This window comes from Oryzias melastigma, linkage group LG24 (genome assembly GCF_002922805.2).
Source record: "Oryzias melastigma strain HK-1 linkage group LG24, ASM292280v2, whole genome shotgun sequence".
Lineage (NCBI taxonomy): Eukaryota > Metazoa > Chordata > Actinopteri > Beloniformes > Adrianichthyidae > Oryzias > Oryzias melastigma.
In genome coordinates, this window is record NC_050535.1 from 7,329,022 (window position 1) to 7,335,861 (window position 6,840).

Sequence of the window (6,840 nt, forward strand, 5' to 3'; positions counted from 1 at the left end):
TTGATTCCATCAGATGTTTCATCCAAGATTTTTTGGCCTCAAATAAATCCCATAACACACATGTGTCAAAGTCAAAGCCCGGGGGCCGGATCCGGCCCTCCAGATCATTTTATTTTATTGTTAATGATGTTCTAATGTTATCTTGCGCTTATTTCTGACTTGTATAATTTTGAAAACATATATTTTTATGGAGAGTAAAATATTGAAAGTCATTTAACATTTAAGTTGATTTATTCTGGAAAAATATTCCTCCCTTTTAATTATCCACAATTATGTGTAAAAGTTACAGTTTTAAAGTTTTAAAAACTGGTATTCTGCTAGATTTTTTTGATTATTTTGGCATTTACTACGATTTTTTGGCTATTTTGGAACTTAGCTAATATTTCAGCTACATGCTAGCTATTTCGACTAATTAAGGCTTTCTTTCAGGTTTTATTCTATTTTGAAAGTTAGCTATTTTTTCCAGCTACAAGGCAGGTGTTTTGGTTAACCTCAGTTTTTTTGTTGCTTTTTTATGCTAATAGTTTAACTGGATATCAACTTCAGCGTTTTATTAGCTTCAGTGATTTCAGCTATCAACTTAAGCATTTTCAGCCATCAATTTCAGCATTTTCAGCCATCAATTTCAGCTTTTTCAGCTAACAACTTAAGCATTTTCAGCCATCAATTTCAGCATTTTCAGCTATCAACGTGAGCATCTTCAGCTATTAGGTTCAGTATTTTCAGCTATCAAGTGGAGCATTTTCACCTATTCGCTTCAGCATTTTTAGCTATCAACTTCAGCGATTTCAGCTATTAGCTTCAGCTTTTTTTAAATATCAATTTCCGTGTTTTCAGATATCAACGTGAGCATTTTCAGCTATTATCTTCAGCATTTTCAGCTATCAACTTGAGCATTTTCAGCTATCAACGTGAGCATTTTCAGCTATTAGCTTCAGCATTTTCAGCTATCAACTTGAGCATTTTCAGCTTTTCGCTTCAGCATTTTTAGCTATCAACTTGAGCATTTTCAGCTATTAGCTTCAGCATTTTCAGCTATCAACTTGAGCATTTTCAGCTATCAACGTGAGCATTTTCAGCTATTAGCTTCAGCATTTTTAGCTATCAACTTAAGCATTTTTAGCTATTAGCTTCAGCATTTTTAGCTATCAACTTGAGCATTTTCAGCTATCAACGTGAGCATTTTCAGCTATTAGCTTCAGCATTTTCAGCTATCAACTTAAGCATTTTCAGCATTTTTAGCTATCAATTTCAGCGTTTTAAGCTATTAGCTTTAACGTTTTTAGCAATTAACTTCAGCATTTTCAGCTATTAGCTTTAGTATTTTCAGCTATCAGTTTCAGCATCCTCAGCGACCAAATTTAGCTTACAGCATTCACACTAGCATTATGCCAGGTGATGGTATATATCTGTTCATAATTATGTTAAAAAGTTAAGTTTCTAAAATTTTAAAAATGTAGTTATAGAGTGTTCAATAAATGTTTATCCTATTTTGGATTTTGCTCTCTTGTGCGATTGACTTTGACACCCCTGATTTAGAGAATAATTACATAGTATTTTACCTTATTCTTGCTCCAATTTGAGCGGCAATAGTGCAAATTATTTTAACTTAGGAATCTCAAATACCTCTGGATGACTTGGTATTGGCTGTTGTGATACATAAAAGTATTACACTGGATTGAGCTTCTCATATACCCCTTGTCCTAATTTATGGGGTCACAGACACCAGTGAAGATAAAAAAAATCCTTGAAAAATAAAGTTCTGTTTGCTGTCTTGTGAGGTCCAGATGACCCACCAGGGGTTAAGAGGAACATGATGTAAAGCAAACAAATCATAAGAAAATGCAAAAACAACTCAGAGGAGCCATTGTTTACTATGAAATATCTGCTTATGTTGCCGTCATTTGGAATAATTCTTGATTTTAATTCGTTTAAATGATTTTCTATTGTGTCGTTCTCAGGATTTAATGACTTCCTTCATCTGTCATTCAACATTCCTGCTTCCTAAAAGGAAATCTCGTGGAAAGCGTGTTAAACTTCCCTTCCTGACAGCATCTCACTTCAGGCTAAATGTGAACCAGATGTGACGGATGATGGCTTCTCTCCACTTTTATTTTGCTACCGACGGATGCTGACCTGGGGCATCGCGGTGGCCCCGGGGTCCCCGCCGGCCCCCCGCCCCACCCCAGGGACACCCAGCTCCAGTGTTAAACACGATGATTAATCACACACAGCGGCGGACGTGCTGTGCTAAACAAGGCCAATCACCTCCATTAAAGCGGGGGAGCGCCGGCAGACACAGAGAGCACTTTGTGCCGGGAAACACAGGTCATTGTCTGCTGCAACGCCCGGCCCAGTAGGGAGACATGAAGGTGGACTTTGTGTGGATGTTTTGACAACCTCGGCCAGGTTTTTAAAAAAGACGCATGTGTGCCACATTTCCTATCTTGCGGTTAGCAGGATTACACAGCATTGAAATGACATTAGCTTCCTTCTTCGTCCTGAAAGTCCCATTAACTGTATCTGTTTTTATCATCCACAGGAATCAACCTATGAAGACTATCTTTGTTCACACCAACAGATTGAAGCCCAATTCTCATAAAATTGGTCGGTCAATTTCTATTTTCAAGGCCAATTTCAGATCATTTTATATTTTTGTTATTAACGACTAAATGTTATCTTGCTCTGGCAACACATTGCAACACATTCCTATTCTCAAGTCATGGTTAAGGACCCTCCGCGCCAAAAATTTACTTTTTAGGCGTCCCTAACTTTTTTGTAAAATGCTGCTGTTTCAATTAAATCAGGGGTCCCGAACCTCCGGGCCACGAACCGGTACATGGACTGGTTCTGGATGCCGACCAGACTAGGGTCAGGGTACCAGTACTGGCCACATCTCGAGGTTTAATCCATGTTTTAAAAGTTTTAATGGGTTCAATAAATGTTTATCGTGGTCGGCCCACAATTTAAGATGGTGTTCTGGATTTTTCCCCCCTTGTCCGATTGAGTTTGACACCCCTGAACTAGATCGTCACATTAGACCAGGGGGTCTCCAACCGTCTCCCCATGGTGGCTCCTTGGCCAAACATAGAATAGGAGACTACAGACCCAGCATGTCGACCGTCCGGGTCAGCAACTCCCTGCATAAAAATAAAGAAAACAAATAAACAAAGCCCGTAAATTAAGACTACCAACTCCAAACTAAAATAACAAAACCCAGTAGTATAAGACTGCTGATCCAACCATGTCGACCATCTGAGTTAGCAGCTCTCTGCTAATGGCTGCCTAAACGAAACTACCAAATGAAAACAAATAAACAAAGCCCGTAAATTAAGACTACCAACCCCAAACTAAAATAACAAAACCCAGTAGTGTAAGACTGCTGAGGACAAAGAGGGGAAAAAGAACAAAAAAATCAATAAATAAATACAAGAAAAATAAAATATCATTTTTTAAAGTAAGGATTACTAAATTAGCATTTAATTTTGATTAGTTAAATTTATAAATTGATGGCTGAGGTGCACATAGATGATAAACTATGTAAGTTACCTCCACAACGCACAGCTTTTATATGCAAAACAAAATGGTAAAAAGTTTGATCATTTATGAGTTAAAAGCACATATCATATTATACAGGACAACATTGGTTACTATAGAGCTGCACTGAGATGATCCTGTTTGGCACAGTACATCTTTTATTTTGAAAATAAGTTATTTTCGCTAATCTAATTTTGAGAGATGCTAGGTTCTTCTCCAATTTTTGCTTTCCTTCATGCCAAAAAATAGACATAATTAATATTTATTATTTAAAAAATAAGTTTATGGATGCAAATCCAAATTTCTCATAGGTTTTGATCAGTAGAAAATGGCTCTTTTACTGTTATAGGTCGCTCTCCCCTGCTATAAAGCATACACCTGTTTGTGACGGTCTCCTATAGTTGGGTTTGTTTTATTCAGGTGTGATCAAATTAAAAAGAAACACATAAGGAGAACAAACAGTTCAAGAATCGGGCCAATCAAGAGAGCTGTCAAAAAGGCTTTTCATTGACCCAGCAGGAAGTTGGACATCAGTGTCCCCGATGGAGACTCCTCAGCCTGGCAGACGTACAGGCGGACAGCGCCGGGAGAGCGTCTTGGCACTGCAAGAGGAGCTGGCATTCTGGTGCAGCGAGCGGCTGGCACCAGGAGCATGCTGGCCTCTCCGGTGGCAAAAAAAAAAAACACAAAGCTGACACAGACTCTGCCACACTCCTGTTGAGGAGCAAACGGAGCCTGGCAGGGAGGGCAGCTCTTCAAAAGCTGCTGCTGTCTGGAGATGGCTTTCATGTGAATGGGAGCGCTAACAAGCGTTGAGTGAAGGCTCTCGTTGCACGCTGGACGTCCAGCCATCCTATTCTCCTGGGATTTTATTAATAAACAATGTTTGAAAGACACAGAGAAGGCAGCAAGTCTTTGGTGGCCTGTTTGTTTTGTACTCCAAACTCCTGCTGAGTTGACCACATAAGCAGGGAGGGGTGGACATTTTTTGGGTCAACCTTATCCGCCCTCCAGAAAAGTCAACGAGTAAACAAATATACAAAAGAATCCTTGACATCTTAAGCTTTTTACCCTCTAAATCAGGGGTGTCGAACTCCATCGCACAAGAGGCCACACCTTAGGTCGCGGGACGAACAGGATAAACATTTATTGAACACTCTATAACTAAAATTTTAAAACTTTAAAAACGTAACTTTTAAACATATTTATGAACTAAATATATAGATTTACCTGTGATAATGCTATTGTGAATGCTGTAAGCTGAAACTGTCCACTGAAGATGATAGCGCTGATAGCTGAAAATGCTGAAGCTGATTGGCAGCTAAACTATAAGCTAAATGCTAAATTACCCAAAAACACACACACAAAAAACTTAGGATAGCCAAAACAGCTAGCATGTGTGGAGCTAAAATATAAAAATAAACTTCAAAATAGCCAAAAAAACTGAAAAAGCCTAAATTAGCCTAAACAGCTAGCATGTAGCCTAAATATTAGCTAATTTCCAAAAAGGTTTAAAAAAGCTGAAATTAGCCAAAACAGCTAATGTGTAAATGTTAGCCTAACTCCAAAAACATCTAAAAAAATGTTTAAAGTCTAAATTTGCCAAAACAGCTAGCATGCAGGCTAAATACTTTCTAAACTCCAAAACAGACTAAAACAAATAATAGATTAGCTAAAACTCGTAGCATGTAGCCTAAAAATTAGCTAATTTCCAAAAAAGCCTAAAAAAAGCAGAAATTAGCCAAAACAGCTAACATGTAAATGTTAGCCTAACTCCAAAAACGTCTACGAAAAATTTTTAAAGCCTAAATTAGCCAAAACAGCTATCCATCCATCCATCCATCTTCTTAACCGCTTCTTCCCTTTCAGGGTCGCAGGGGTGCCGGAGCCTATCCCGGCTACTGAAGGGCGAAGGCGGGGTACACCCTGGACAGGTCGCCAGTCTGTCGCAGGGCCAAAACAGCTATCATATAGCCTATAAATAAGCTAATTTCCAAAAGAGTCAAATTAGCCAAAACAGGTAGCATGCAAATGTTAGCCTGGCTCCAAAACAAACTAAAAACGTTTTAAAAAAGCCTATAGTAGCCAAAACAGCTAGCATGTAGCTGAAATAATAGCTAAACTCTAAAACAGCCTAAAAAAGCAGAAATTAGCCAAAACAGCTAACATGTAAATGTTAGCCTAACTCCAAAAACGTCTACGAAAAATTTTTAAAGCCTAAATTAGCCAAAACAGCTAGCATATAGCCTATATATTAGCTAGTTTCCAAAAGAGCCAAAATTAGCCAAAACAGCTAGCATGTAAATGTTAGCCTGGCTCCAAAACAACCTGAAAACTTAAAAAAAAAGCCTATATTAGCCAAAACAGCTAGCATGTGGTTGAAATTCTAGCTAAACTCCGAAACAGCCTAAATTATTTAAAGCCTAAATTAGCCAAAACAGCTACCATGTAGCTGAAATATTTGCTTGACTTCAAAATAGCCTAAAAAAATCTTAATGTCAAAATAGTTCAAATATCTAACAGATTGCTAATTTTTAAACCTGTAACTTTTTCACATAATAATGAATAATAAAAAGGCAGGATTAATATTCCAGAATAAATCAACTTAAACCTAAAATGACTTTCAATATTTTACTCTCCATAAAAATATATTCTGTTAAACAATAAGCCCAAGATAACATTGGGCCATTAATAAGAATAAAATAAAGTGATCTGGAGGGCTGGATCCGGCCCTCGGGCGATGACTTTGACGCATGTGGATTAAATAATTCGATTTTGGAATCTTATTTAATATATTTAGACCCTCATTTTATGAATTTGACCACTTTTTTGTTTTTTTACATAATAGTGAACAAAGTCTTTAATTTATCAACACAAATGAGATTTTTTCTTTTTAATTAGTCATAAAAACAAAATGTCATTTTAAATTCACCTTAAGTAAATAAACTGTGATAAGAATGAAGCGGGGAGTTATATGTGGAACTAGAGCGCCATCTGCTGCATCAAAGTAGTACTGATTTTTACCAGTTGATTGCAAGTGTAAAAAAATGTGTTTACCGTTTATTTAATTTAGAATTAAACTGCTTTGTTATAAAATAAAAGATCTGGCTTACATTGGAGTTCATGTTTGTCTGGATGTTGTACGATCAACACAAAAAAACGAAACATGACAGTAAAAGAAATCACTCCCAGGACAGGTGTGATAGGACATATTACAGCAAAGATAAATTTTAATGGTCCCAAATTTTCTGAACAACTAAGTGTACACTCGTGTAAAAGGAAAAAAAAAAAAAAGATATGACA